We start from the raw sequence: 14,731 nt of genomic DNA on the forward strand, positions 1-14,731 counted from the left end.
AGTACCAGGCGGGGGGGTGCGGGTATGCAGCATATGCCGGTGGATTATGATCTAAATTAGACCGACAATTACCATTTGTGGACGTGGATCCTATGCCATGTTACACTCGAGGGCAAAACCTTAGAGATTTATTAGTACGTGCTGATATAGGAAATTATGAGGAAAATAAACCGGCTCATTTTCTCTCAAGAAAAGCCTTAGGTTGTTTCAAATGTGGATGCACAACTTGTAGCTATTTAATACCCGGTGATTCATTTTACCATCCCCATATGGGTAAAAAATTCTTGATCCGTCACCATCTCACTTGCAACTCGAGTTATGTGGTGTACCAAATAATCTGCCCCTGTGGTCTTTCATACGTAGGAAAGACCCAGGGGAGATTTAAAGATCGTATGGCGGTGCACAGATCCGCAATAAGAGCAGCATTGAACAGCAGTACAAGATCAGATCAACCGGTTGCACGTCATTTTGCAGAGTTTAAACATTCTATTGCAAGTATTAAATACCGAATGATTGACTGGGTAAAAAAACCAGTGAGAGGCGGTGATAGAAATCGTTTATTAGTTCAGAGAGAGGTGCAATGGATTCACCGGTTGGATGTAGTAGCCCCGCGTGGGCTTAATGAATATCTGAGTTTCAGTTGTTTCGGATAACTGTTGTTTATAGATACGTTTTATTGCTAATTGTCAAAGTTGAGGTGTTTTGTTCAGCTCAAAAATCGTGTATTTTTGCAATTACAGGTCCGCTACTTTAAATGTTTGTATGTTGTTATGGTGATGGGAGTCACTTTAGGATGACGTAATCAGCTGTGGCCGGAAAGGAGGAGGGTTTTTCCTCAACCGCCGGCGCAGCGTTTTTTCACGGGTGCACGTGTATTTAAGGTATGTAATGTCTCATTTTATTTAATAAACCTGACGATAGTGCTTGCGAGCACTGAAACGTTGTTGAAACTATATTGATCTCCAGACTTCGTTTGTCATACATCGAGTGCCGCACCATGGAAACTATATGGGTGTACACGCTGTACATGTGAAGGCACCGATGCAATAGTGGAAGTCATCGAGGAGTGCCGGACCTACGCTATTCTATATATATATATATATATATATATATACACACACACACCCACACACACACACACACACACATCGCTATTGTTTGTACTTATTGGTGCGCTTTGTTCACGTGCATCTGTTTGATGCACTTTACCCCAATATGCTGTGGCAGCATTTCATAGATATGCTGCTATGTGTTTGTTTGCTCTGTCGCTTAGTAATCAGCCAGCTCGCTGCAGCCTTTCGCCAGTATTGGTGAAAACAATATTGTGAGCTGTGAGGTGGTCAAAATTGACTGTAAAATAATGACTGTAAACTAATGCTATTGAGGTTAATAATACTCTAGGAACAAAACAATGCCCAAATTTTGTGAATTTAGATTTTTTTTGTCAATTTTTGACAAATCCAAAACCAGTCACAGCGGTTTGGCAAATCCAAAGCCAGATGAAAAATCAGAGCCAAATCCAAATCCAGCAAAAATGGTCCTGCGCACATCTCTAATATAGATAATATAGATATATGGACACACACACACACACACACACACACACAAAATCCCGCCTTTGCCCATGTTTCTCCTGAACATTGTGGATTGAACCCAATTATGGTTAAGAAACAATCACTGTCATTGCACTGGTTAGTGTTGCCTGCTACACTGGACCTGTCACGGCTGAGGTTATGTGAACCCGGATTAGTACTGGACACTGGGTTTGGTCTTGAGCGAAGTGAGCAGAATCGGGCTGGCTTAGTGAACGATCCGCTCGTCCAAACGTGGCAGTCAGGCAGTGTACTCTATGAGGAAAGGGGACCAGCTATAGGTACTGAAACACTAGTGGTGGAAGCCACCAGTGCAATGGGTAGCTGGATTGTCACCTAATGGAGAGTCACATGAGAACTGGTGAGTTGACGTAATTCTGGGAGGATCAGCAATGCAGGAAAGTCACATATCACTGGCTGGAACCAGTGTGATAGCTGTCTACGAAGCTGTGGACAACAGCAGTACTCGAAGACGAAGCAGAGGATGTCAGCGATACTTGTACATGAAGCCGAGGATGTCTGCAATGCTTGTGGCAAAAGCTGAGGACGTCAGCAATACTTGTAACTGAAGCCAAGGACATCGGCAATGCTTGTAGCTGAAGCTGAGGACGTCAGCAATACTTGTAACTGAAGCCGAGGACGTTGGCAATACTTGTAGACAGAGCTGAAGACGTCGGCAGTGCTTATAGCAGAATCTGAGGATGTCAGCAATACTTGTAACCGAAGCTGAGGATGTCAGCAACACAGGTTTCCAGATGCTGGGCAGCTGAGGTAGCGCAATGGGGATTCCGTATGCTGTGCAGTGCAGCGTCGGCCCTGCTGGTTTCTCAGTAGCTGTGATGCGGTGGTTCTGCACAATGGATACTGCAATGTTGTAGACAGCAGTGGCAGGTTTTCCAGAAACTATGGAGAGCTACCTTGCGCAGCGGAGAACTGGAAGCTGGCAAGAACCAGCAAAGTCTCTAAGGCCGCTAGGTATATAGGACTGTCCCTCTGGTTTACTGGAGGACTTCCAGTGAGTCTGGAGATGCCAGGATGTAGTGGCAGCGATGGCCCTTTAAATTATCCAGGGAGTCAGGCAGTGTGGGGGATGGTAACTTGCACAGAGTCTATTAATAGCAGGAGATTCTGGAGCTCACTCCAGGCTGAGAGACACCAAAGCACTGACAGCTTGCTAGTGCTTGAGACCTGGAACTTATACCCAGTGCTTACAGCTGAGTGGATGAGCGGCTCACATGATGCGGAAGTGAATCCGGATTGGACCCTGGAAGGTCAGCTGACCAAGAACTGTTATGGCGGCGACCATAGCTGGTTTTGGAGGGAACTCCGGCTTGGTGTGTGCATAGACAGGCAATAATGGCCACAGGACCTGAGAGCATAGGAAGGTATATCTGTTAATCACTGGACTTGTGGATGCTGGCACGGAAGTATAGGACTGCATGAGAATCCTCAGTGATTGCTATGCATGCACACCTTGCAGAGACTTACTGAGTTCTGAATTCACACAGAAGGTTAATCAATACAGATGCACTCATTAGGAGAGAGTGAACTCAGCACACAGATAACTCATGATACTGGTGAACTGTTTATCCCAGCCAGCAGAAACATGCAGGTTACAGGACAGATGGCAGAGGTAAGTCACCAAATGATATTATTTTAGTCAAGATTGTGACAGGACCTAACCAACATATGTATTTTAATGCATTCCAATAAGATTTAGGGAACAAAATTTAAATTTATGTGAGCAGCAACACTCCCTAAAGAATATGACACTTTCCCGGATATAGGACATGGCCCCAAATTTACAAAGATTCCAAATTTTCAAAGTAATTTCTAACTTTTCAAAAGTCAGAGGCTTTTTGTCTTCAGTGCGAGTGGGAAAATAAAAATAACTAATATAATAGAAAAGTGGAGATAAATACTGTACTACATAGTAGGGCCCCAATTATAGATTCATTCCATGTGACTCTTGCAAACAATAGTTTTGGGGAAAATTGCTTTGTCTGGGTACAGTGCCATTGCAGAATGTTGCTTAAGCATGATCTTTCCAGTTTTTGTGGAGAACTGTGAGCATTTCACTGGAAGAACATACATTGGGATTCTGACAGTTACATAACAGGTTTTGGAACTAGTTAATCAAAATGAAGGGTGGGTAGTGTCCACATTTCAAGTGGTGCCCATATAACTAATATCCCTTTTCCACATCATCTCCAAGTGCCGGTGATCTGGATCTCCATAGGCTTTTAACGGTACCTGGGCTATCCATTTACACTGCACTGTTACCAGGGGTGCATTTAGGGGTCAATCCTCCCCTAGGCACAACATTATCAGTAGCCTCCTTAATGTCACTGCCCCTTCATGTTGGGGCATTCCAACTGCTAAAGCAAGTCCAACCTAACTCCCCCTCCACCATCACAATTTACTGCCCATTGTCCCCAAGTTGTAATGACAAAAAAAAAAAAAAAAGAAGAAGAAGAATGACTTGGCCTCACCTGGCCATCTGCCTAGCAGGGCTCTCATGCAAGTGAGCATGCCCATCTAGGCATGGCACTGCAGTGGCAGACAGGAGGGGAGATATAAAAAAAAAGGCCCCAAACATCACATCATATAAAGAAGAAAAAGAATTGCAATGAGGTAGTTGTATGACTAAGCCAAGCGACACAAACAATTGGCCCATCTAGGCATGGCACTGCAGTGGCAGACAGGAGGGCAGAGATAAAAAAGAAGGCCCCAAACAGCACATCATGCAAAGGGGTGGTCTTCTGTATGCCGAATGTCGGGATCCCGGCGCACGGTATACCGGCGCCGGAATCCCGACACCCGGCATACCGACAAGTATTCTCCCTCGTGGGGGTCCACGACCCCCCTGGAGGGAGAATAAAATAGTGTGGCGCGCGTAGCGTGCCACCGTGCCCACAGCGTGGCGAGCGCAGCGAGCCCGCAAGGGGCTCCTTTGCGCTCGCCACGCTGTCGGTATGCCGGCGGTCGGCCTCCCGGCGCCGGTATGTTGGTCGCCGGGAGCCCGAGCGCCGGCATACCATACTACACCCCATGCAAAGATGTCGAAGAGGTGCATTGAGGTAGCTGTATGACTAAGCCAAGTGGCACAAACAATTCCAACTGGAATTATCCATCCAAATCACTGGAATTAATTGGAAAAATCACTGGAATTATACATCCAAATCACTGGAATTAATTTGCAAGATCACTGTAATTATACGTCCAAATCACTGGAATTAATTGGCAAAATCACTGGAATTATACGTCCAAATCACTGGAATTAATTGGCAAGATCACTGTAATTAATAATTATACATCCAAATCACTGGAATTAATTGGCAAAATCACTGGAATTATACGTCCAAATCACTGGAATTAATTGGCAAGATCACTGTAATTAGTAATTATACGTCCAAATCACAGGAATTAATTGGCAAGATCACTGGAATTATACGACCAAATCACTGGAATTAATTGGCAAAATCACTGTAATTAATAATTATATGTCCAAATCACTGGAATTAATTGGCAAGATCACTGTAATTATATGTCCAAATCACTGGAATTAATTGGCAAAATCACTGGAATTATACGTCCAAATCACTGGAATTAATTGGCAAAATCACTGTAATTAATAATTATACGTCCAAATCACTGGAATTAATTGGCAAGATCACTGTAATTGTACGTCCAAATCCTTGGAATTAATTGTCAAGATCACTGTAATTAGTAATTATACGTCCAAATCACAGGAATTAATTGCCAAGATCACTGTAATTAATAATTATACGTTCAAATCACTGGAATTAATTGGCAAGATCACTGTAATTATATGTCCAAATCCTTGGAATTAATTGGCAAGATCACTGTAATTAGTAATTATACGTCCAAATCACAGGAATTAATTGGCAAGGTCACTGTAATTAATAATTATACGTTCAAATCACTGTAATTAATTGGCAAAATCACTGTAATTATACGTCCAAATCACTCAAATTAATTTGCAAGATCACTGTAATTAGTAATTATTAGTGATGTGCATCGGACATTTTTCGGGTTTTGTGTTTTGGTTTTGGATTTGGTTCCGCGGCCGTGTTTTGGATTCGGACGCGTTTTGGCAAAACCTCAACGAAATTTTTTTGTCGGATTCGGGTGTGTTTTGGATTCGGGTGTTTTTTTCAAAAAACCCTAAAAAACTGCTTAAATCATAGAATTTGGGGGTCATTTTGATCCCATAGTATTATTAACCTCAATTACCATAATTTCCACTCATTTCCAGTCTATTCTGAACACCTCACACCTCACAATATTATTTTTAGTCCTACAATTTGCACCGAGATCGCTGGATGGCTAAGCTAAGCGACACAAGTGGCCGCCACAAACAACTGGCCCATCTAGGAGTGGCACTGCAGTGTCAGGCAGGATGGCACTTCAAAAAAATTGTCCCCAAACAGCACATGATGCAAAGAAAAAAAGAGGTGCACCAAGGTCGCTGTGTGACTAAGCTAAGCGACACAAGTGGCCGACACAAACACCTGGCCCATCTAGGAGTGGCACTGCAGTGTCAGGCAGGATGGCACTTCAAAAAAATTGTCCCCAAACAGCACATGATGCAAAGAAAAAAGAGGCGCACCAAGGTTGCTGGATGGCTAAGCTAAGCAACACAAGTGGCCGACACAAACACCTGGCCCATCTAGGAGTGGCACTGCAGTGTCAGGCAGGATGGCACTTCAAAATTTTTCCCCCAAACAGCACATGATGCAAAGAAAAAAAGAGGCGCACCAAGGTCGCTGTGTGACTAAGCTAAGCGACACAAGTGGCCGACACAAACACCTGGCCCATCTAGGAGTGGCACTGCAGTGTTAGGCAGGATGGCACTTCAAAAAAATTGTCCCCAAACAGCACATGATGCAAAGAAAAATGAAAGAAAAAAGAGGTGCAAGATGGAATTGTCCTTGGGCCCTCCCACCCACCTTTATGTTGTATAAACAGGACATGCACACTTTAACGAACCCATCATTTCAGTGACAGGGTCTGCCACACGACTGTGACTGAAATGACTGGTTGGTTTGGGCCCCCACCAAAAAAGAAGCAATCAATCTCTCCTTGCACAAACTGGCTCTACAGAGGCAAGATGTCCACCTCATCATCATCCTCCAATTCCTCACCCCTTTCACTGTGTACATCCCCCTCCTCACAGATTATTAATTCGTCCCCACTGGAATCCACCATCTCAGGTCCCTGTGTACTTTCTGGAGGCAAATGCTGCTGGTGAATGTCTCCACGGAGGAATTGATTATAATTCATTTTGATGAACATCATCTTCTCCACATTTTTTGGAAGTAACCTCGTACGCCGATTGCTGACAAGGTGAGCTGCTGCACTAAACAATCTTTCGGAGTACACACTGGAGGGAGGGCAACTTAGGTAGAATAAAGCCAGTTTGTGCAAGGGCCTCCAAATTGCCTCTTTTTCTTGCCAGTATACATACGGACTGTCTGACGTGCCTACTTGGATGCGGTCACTCATATAATCCTGCACCATTCTTTCTTTTTTTTAATATTAAATTTTTATTGAATTTTCACACAGATTACATGAATATGTATATGTAAATTGGTATACAAAATCTGGATGAGGGTAAAGAGACATACTTAAAACAAAACTAATAAAGACATTGGGGGGGAAGTACATATCAGGGGTATCATAATACAACAATGAGAACATAGTAGAGTGTAAAACAAAAGGTCTATTTCACTTTAACCCGTTAATGTCTGGAATGGACCGGGGGAGCGAAGTACGGAGAGGTCTGGAGTAGTAATCGAAGCCCAAGGGGCACCTATCTGGCCCGAACCCTCCTTGTAAAGGGACCATTTAATACATTTCTCGCTAATAGAGGTAGAGGTATTTCCTGAGGAATACTTGACCTGTGCTGTTTCAAAAACATAATGTTGATGAACTTTATTTTCTATCATAGAAATAGTGGGAACAACTGCTGATTTCCATTTGGAGGCGATGGCGGCTTTAGAGGCTATAAGGATATGGCCTAAGAGGTATCTATCTCCACTGGACATTTCCTTCCCATAGTAATGGAAAAGTGCCAAGAGGGGTTCGGGCAAAAGTACCACTCCCAGTATGTGGGAAATAAGTAGAAACACTTCCCTCCATAGCGCCCGAATTACTGGACACAACCAAAATATATGTAGGATATCCCCCACCATCCCACAGTTTCTCCAGCAACTAGCGGAGACATCGGGCCAAATTTTGTGCAGGCGATCTGGCGTTAGATATACCCTATGGACCAATTTGTAATACATTTCACAATGATTTACGCATTTAGAAATTCTAAAACAAGATTTAAAGATATCTCTCCATATATCTTCAGTGAAGGCTGCAGGGAGATCTTTTTCCCATTTGGTCTGTGCAGGGAAAACTCCATGATGGGCCTCAGTCACAAGATGCTGGTACCATCGGGATATGCCTCCCCTATTGCCGCTGGGTGTAAGGAGTGACATCAGTAGTTTAGGGAAATCAGTATGTGGGACTCGATTTGGCGAGCAGCTTTGAAGCCAATGTCGCAATTGTAGATATTTATGAAAGTCCTGCTTGGGAATCTGAAACTGTTCTTGGAGCAGGGAGAAGGAAACTAAGGTGCCGTCCCGGAGGACATCCTTTAGAGTAGTGAGACCTAAGTCCTGCCAATGGTATAATTGCATATCTGGTATCAGTAGGGCTATAGTGTGGAGGGACAACTGGGGGGAGGGGATAGCACCAGGAGGGAGAGATTTAATTACTTCTTTCCATGCCATCAGGGTTGTGTGTACTGCGGGGCATTCAGCAACTCTGGTTGGAACTGAGTTGGTGGGCAACCACAACAAATCCGATAATGTGAAGGGGGATATCGCGTCCCGCTCCAGGGATACCCATGGTTTAAAATTGCTCTGAGTGAACCAGTCTCTAGCCTGTGTAAGTAAACAAGCGATATGGTATCTCTCTAGATCTGGATACGCGACACCCCCGACCCATTTAGGTGCCGTCAATGTGGATTTCGCTATTCTCGGCTTCGAGACCCCCCATATATATTTAGTCAAAAGACGATTAAATCTGTTACAAACATCTTTGGGGAAAGCCCTTGGGATGGTGCGAAACAGATACATCAATTTTGGCAAAAGGACCATCTTCGCCGCCGCCACCCGTCCGACCCAGGAGACCTCCTGCATCATCCAATCTTTAATCATCAATTCAAATGTACGATAAAGAGGGTCATAGTTGCATCCTATTAAGTCCCGCCCCCTAGATATATGAACACCCAGATATTTAAGTGATCTAAGTTGCCACGCATACTTATAATCATTCTTTAGACGACTAAGAGCGCTGTCGGAGATATTCAAAGGGAGGGCCTCGGTCTTAGTAGTGTTCAGTTTGTAGTAAGAAACCGCTGCATATGAGTCTAATAGAGAATGTAGATGGGGTAAGGACGCTTCAGGCTCTCTAAGACACACTAGAATATCATCCGCAAAAAGACAGATTTTATGCGGCATCCCCCCCACTTCTGGGTCTATAATTGAATCTGACATCCTAATTTGCTCCGCCAGAGGCTCCACCGCTAGTACAAAAATAAGGGGTGATAATGGGCAACCCTGCCGGGTCTCATTAGTAATATTAAATATGGAGGAGTTGTACCCATTGGTGAAAACCGAAGCCGAGGGTGAGGAGTACAAAGCCAATATAGAATCGAGTATTCTACCCGCAAATCCAAAATGGCCCAGGGTAACCCTTAGGTAGTCCCAATGGATCCTATCGAATGCTTTTTCTGCATCCAGAGAGAGAAGCAAAAGAGGCTCGCTCCGGGCCTGGCAGCGGTCAATTAAGTTAATAACTCTACGTGTGTTATCCGACGCTTGCCTGCCCAGAACAAAACCTACCTGGTCCGGGTTAATCAAACTTGGCAGGAGAGGGGCGATCCTATTTGCAACCATCTTGGCGAACAATTTAAGGTCAGTGTTCAGCAATGCTATAGGGCGGTAGTTCTGAACCACTGTAGGGGATTTTCCTGGTTTAGGGATGGTGACTATTCGGGCCTCCAACATCTCTCTCGGGAAGCATGTGGAATCAGAGGCTTCATTGCATACTGACAATAAGAGTGGAGCAAGGGTTAGTTTAAATGTTTTGTAGAAGTTGGAGGGATACCCATCTGGGCCAGGGGCCTTATTTATTGGACAGGAATCTATGGCTGCTATGACTTCGTCAAGTAACCAGGGGGCGCTAAGGGATTCACGGGTCTGGGCATCTATAGTGGGGAGTGATAGCCCGTCTAAAAAACCATTGATGTCCGCTAAAGTGGGCTGAGGGGTGTCAGGGTCATCCTTGAGGTTATACAGCTGCGAGTAGTATTCAGCAAACGCATTCGCTATCTCGACCGGGTCAGTTACTTTGACTCCTGAAGATGTATGGACAGCATGTATGCGTTCCTTGGCTCTGCGTCCTCTTAATTTGCGCGCCAATAACCTTCCTGCTCTATTACCAAGCCTATAATAATTTTGATTTAGCCGCTGCAGGTTGCGATGTACTTCGGTTAAGGCAAAGGCGTTTACCTTGTCTCGGGCAGTAAGGAGTTGCTTAAAAAGAGATTTATTGTCGGGGCTTATTTTATGTGCCGCTTCCAACCGCGCAGCCTCTCTGTCGGCTGATTCGTGTCTCTTCCTGTATTCGCGCTTAAGTCTAGCTGCGATTTGAATTGCAGAGCCTCTAATCACGGCCTTCAGGGAACACCAATGGGTAAAAACAGATGTGTCTCCGGGGCAATTAGTGGTCAAATATAAGTCCAGAGATTGCTGAATGGCCTGGTGAGCCTCAGGATGAGCCAACAGGTGTTGGCCCATTCTCCAGGGGCCGTGGGGAACCACCCTCTTACTAATATCCCAAACAACAATAATCGGAGAGTGATCAGACCAAGACATAGGTAATATGTCTATCTTGCTAATAGTCGCTAATGTCCATCTATCCGCTAATGCTAAGTCTATACGAGAGTACGAACTATGGACATGGGAATAAAAAGTGTAATCTCGTTCTCGTGGGTGTTTAGCCCTCCAGACATCATATAGCGCGTACTCAGCCAGCAGTTGGCTAAATTTGCCTGAGGGGTCCTGAGGCGGGCTGCTACGGAGGGCCCGGGTCGGACGGGAGCGGTCAACAACGGGGTCCAGTACCATATTGAAGTCCCCTAAGATCAAAAGGGCTCCCTTCATACGTTCCTTGAGAGTTCTACAGAAGGTTCTAAGGAATGGGATTTGTTTGGCGTTGGGCACATAACAGGAGACCAAGGTAGTCTCTACATTATCCAATTTACCCACTAAGATTAGATATCTCCCGTCTGGGTCTTCATATTTATCGGACAGAACAAACGAGCAATGTTGTGCTATAAGGAGAGCCACACCAGCTTTCTTGGCGGGCCCATTTGCCATGTAACAGAGGGGGTAACGTGTGTTAGTAAATGAGGGGGTATTTTGGCTCTGGAAGTGTGTCTCCTGTACTGCCACCACATGTGCTTTAAGTTTATAAAAAAAATTTAAGGCAACTCTTCGTTTGTGAGGGGAATTGAGCCCTTTGGCATTGATAGAAACTATGTTAACCATAATCCTTTGCAAAAAGAGCTAATAGTTCCGATGACCGATTTCCTTGCTTAAGCTGATATACCTGATAGGGGAAGGCAAACATTTCCGGCGGTGGGAAGGCAGACAGAAAAAAAACTAAAAAAACAAAACTGAATTGATCTCCCTTGAGATCATAACCAGTCGCCATGATAAGGCGGCTGTGTAGGCTAAGGAGGGGGGGGGGGGGGGGGGTTAGTGGCGTAGCGCCTACCCGTTGCCATGCTTTATACTACCTTCTATACTAAACACATAAACAGAAACATCCTGGTAATATTAAGGCATATAGGGACATATGCATGTAAATAGAACATGAGGAACAAACATTACTTAACAAAAACTGTCCAGTCTGGACACAAGGCATAGAGACAGACACTGACGTCAGAAGCGTCGTTAGGATCTCTCCAGCGACTCATCTTATACCTCAAACTCCGAAAACCATAACTGGAGAGTCACTAGAGTCATTACGTTACCGAGATAGCTTCTGCGGACGGTATCCGATCCCGAGCATGCCACCTCACTTCACCGCGGACCAGTCCAGCTGAAGTCGACGGGGTGAGGAGTCCGCTGAGGGTTCCGCAATGTTCCAGGATTTGAGCAACTTTGCCCCTTCATCTGCTGTAGAGATAGAGACAGTGGAGCCATCTCGATGGATCAGTAGCTTGGTGGGGAAGCCCCAGCGGTAAGGGATATCCGCCTTCCTGAGAGCTGCCGTAATGGGGTGAAAGGAACGCCGTTTGTAAAGAGTAGCTGCAGACAAGTCTCCGAAAAGCTGAAGTCCTTTAAGGGCTGAAGAGTTGTCCGACGTCGGTCTTGATGCTTTCAGTAATGCCTCCTTAACGTGAAAGTAGTGCATTTTCATCAGGACGTCTCTAGGCGCGTCTCCTGGGGCCGCTTTCGCCTTTGGCAATCGGTGTATTCGGTCAATAATGAAATCTGCCGAAGGGGACTGGGGTAATAGAGCTTTGAATAGGGCCACAGCATAATCGTGTAAACTGCTATGTGACACTGATTCGGGGACTCCCCGCAATTTAAGGTTGCCGCGTCGTGATCTGTCCTCCAGCTCTGTGACTTTGTCCCGCAGAAGCTTCACCTCTGCCTCCAAAGCGTCATGGGAGTCTAGTAGGCAGTTATGGGACCCCACGACCTCTTCCATTTTATTTTCCAAATGGTCAGTACGTCCCCCTAGGTCATCTATGGATTGTTGACACGCTGTTAATGTGGTACGGAACTCCGCTGACACGTCGTCTTTAAAGCGAGACAGAAGGAGTTTCATAGTGCCCACGGTCAGAGCATCTCCATCTCCAACTTTATCCAGGCTTGTAGCAGCTGTGGAAGCGAGCGGAGGTATCTCCAGAGAGGGGGGAGTTTGCGGTACTGTTTCTGTAACAGAGGACCCAGTGGGTTTAGGGCCCGGCAACTTAGGGGATGACTTGAAAAATTAAAGCTGCTGCGCGGGCTTAGACGGCTTGCTGCGTCTGGAAGGCATGCTAAGGCCAGGGTAGGAGAGCTCGGCAGTTCTGATCACGTAAGATATGGAAAGTTAAAGGCTCCGCTGTCTCTGGTATTACCAGGATGTCATGTAGATATTGGCAAGGGTAGGGGATACTGCTCGCTTTACATTGGCATGAGCAAGGCTTGCAAGACTATGTAACTAGCCATCCTCTTCTTTGTGCCTATGTATCGTTGGGGGGAACTTCTGTCCCGCACCCCAGGCCGCCCAGGTACACTAAGGGTCGGGCCGCAATTTGCAGAGGGTCAGGATAAAGCCCAAGGCCACCCGGAAGGATAATACTAACTTGCCGAGGGAAGGTTCTTGGTGGCGCCAGGTGTAGGGCCAGGAGTGTGGCACTGCTGCAAAAGAGAGGTCCAGTCAGATGGAGGATTCGTCTGCTACTACTGAGTGATGCGTCCCGAGGTCAACAGGGTCAGTCAAAAGGGTCAGTGGTGGGCTTCTGCTAAATACTGCGGTTTGCGCCGCTCTTCTGTTCCGTCTCACGGGCCACCCACATCCGCGGGAGGACCCGCAGAGGGCCGAGGCACACCGGGTCCACCACCAAGTGCAGGTTTTCAGCAGGTCAGAACGTGACCGCAGGGGGGCCTCCACCTCCACTCCAGGGGAATCTGACCCTTCGGGTGTTCACCTGCTATCTCCGGTATAACAGTAACTGAGGGGGGTACTCCTTTTAATTGGCCAAGTACTATCAGCCTAATAGGCAGGGGGGGAGCTCCGGCCGGGCCTGTGGTCTTTCTGGGTGGTGTCACTGCCTGGGGGGGATATGCTCTGCCACCTCCGTATAGCAGCCGCAGTAAGACTCTCATCTCTGAGGGCCGCCGGGCTTTTCTTCCGGTCCACCGCTGCTTCGTCTCCCCTCTCCTCTCTTTTCAAGATGGCCGCCGTTCACGCTCCGAGGTGCGCTGTCCCGCAGCCGCCCGGACTCCCGTCTCCCCTAACCAGCCGGTCAGGGTCCTGGTGCAGCGAGCAGTGATGTCCCCGCGGGTATCAGGGTCACGGCGGGTCCGTCTAGCGCCCCGAGCAGGCCGTCCACCCGGCCGGGGGACAGCGTGTAATTTAGGTCCCGGCTTCTGGGCGACGAGTAGGCCGCAATCCGCGGGAGCCAGGAAACCGGCTCCCCGATTCCGCAGCTCGTCCTCGCCACCTGCTCCAACACTCCAGGAGGGTATACCAGCTGTTTTGGGCCGATATCTCTCGTATATTCTGTGTTTTTATGGCATAAACTCTCAGATCCCTGAGAGCTCTCACAAAACACAGCCTGCTCCACCAGCCTCCAGGCCACGCCCCCCTGCACCATTCTTTCAATGGTGACAGAATCATATGCAGTGACAGTAGACGACATGTCAGTAATCGTTGGCAGGTCCTTCAGTCCGGACCAGATGTCAGCACTCGCTCCAGACTGCCCTGCATCACCGCCAGCGGGTGGGCTCGGAATTCTTAGCCTTTTCCTTGCACCCCCAGTTGCGGGAGAATGTGAAGGAGGAGATGTTGACGGGTCACGTTCCGCTTGACTTGTCAATTTTCTCACCAGCAGGTCTTTGAACCTCTGGTGAGGTTCTCGTGATCGTGACGAAACGCGTTAGGCTCCTCCCACAATTTGTCTGATTGCTGACCCATTCAACTTTGGCATTGCAAGTATCCATTACGGACGGCTCCGACCAGCGCTTCTCACTGAGCGGCTCCTTCCTGCTGTCAGCGGCGGCTGCCGCTCACAGACATTTCAACCTCAGTGAGGTAATCCATCTCATCTCACCTGGAAACCCTGGACAACGCCGATGCACGGCAAGTACTATAACTCTGTTAAACAGCATTTAACGGCATGGGACAGCTTACTCCTTACTGCACATAAGTGGGCTTATTAAAGGACTTGTACCAGCTCACGGGAGATCCCCGAAAAAAGCCGCCTATACAGAGATATTTCCCAGTATAGGGGAACAGCCCTCATTAGGGCAATCTGCCGAAAGCATTTATTCACA

The 14,731-nt window shown here is 46.7% G+C and overlaps 1 long non-coding RNA gene across 1 annotated transcript in view; it reads left to right on the top strand.

Annotated features, from left to right (window-relative positions):
- LOC134956752 (uncharacterized) overlaps positions 1-14,731 on the top strand; it is a 196,351-nt gene that overhangs the window by 164,012 nt on the left and 17,608 nt on the right. The window contains exon 4 of the long non-coding RNA XR_010186149.1: positions 741-881. This is a non-coding gene — a long non-coding RNA (uncharacterized LOC134956752). The remainder of the gene's footprint in view (positions 1-740; positions 882-14,731) is intronic.

Source organism: Pseudophryne corroboree, chromosome 9, assembly GCF_028390025.1.
Source record: "Pseudophryne corroboree isolate aPseCor3 chromosome 9, aPseCor3.hap2, whole genome shotgun sequence".
NCBI classification, from domain to species: domain Eukaryota; kingdom Metazoa; phylum Chordata; class Amphibia; order Anura; family Myobatrachidae; genus Pseudophryne; species Pseudophryne corroboree.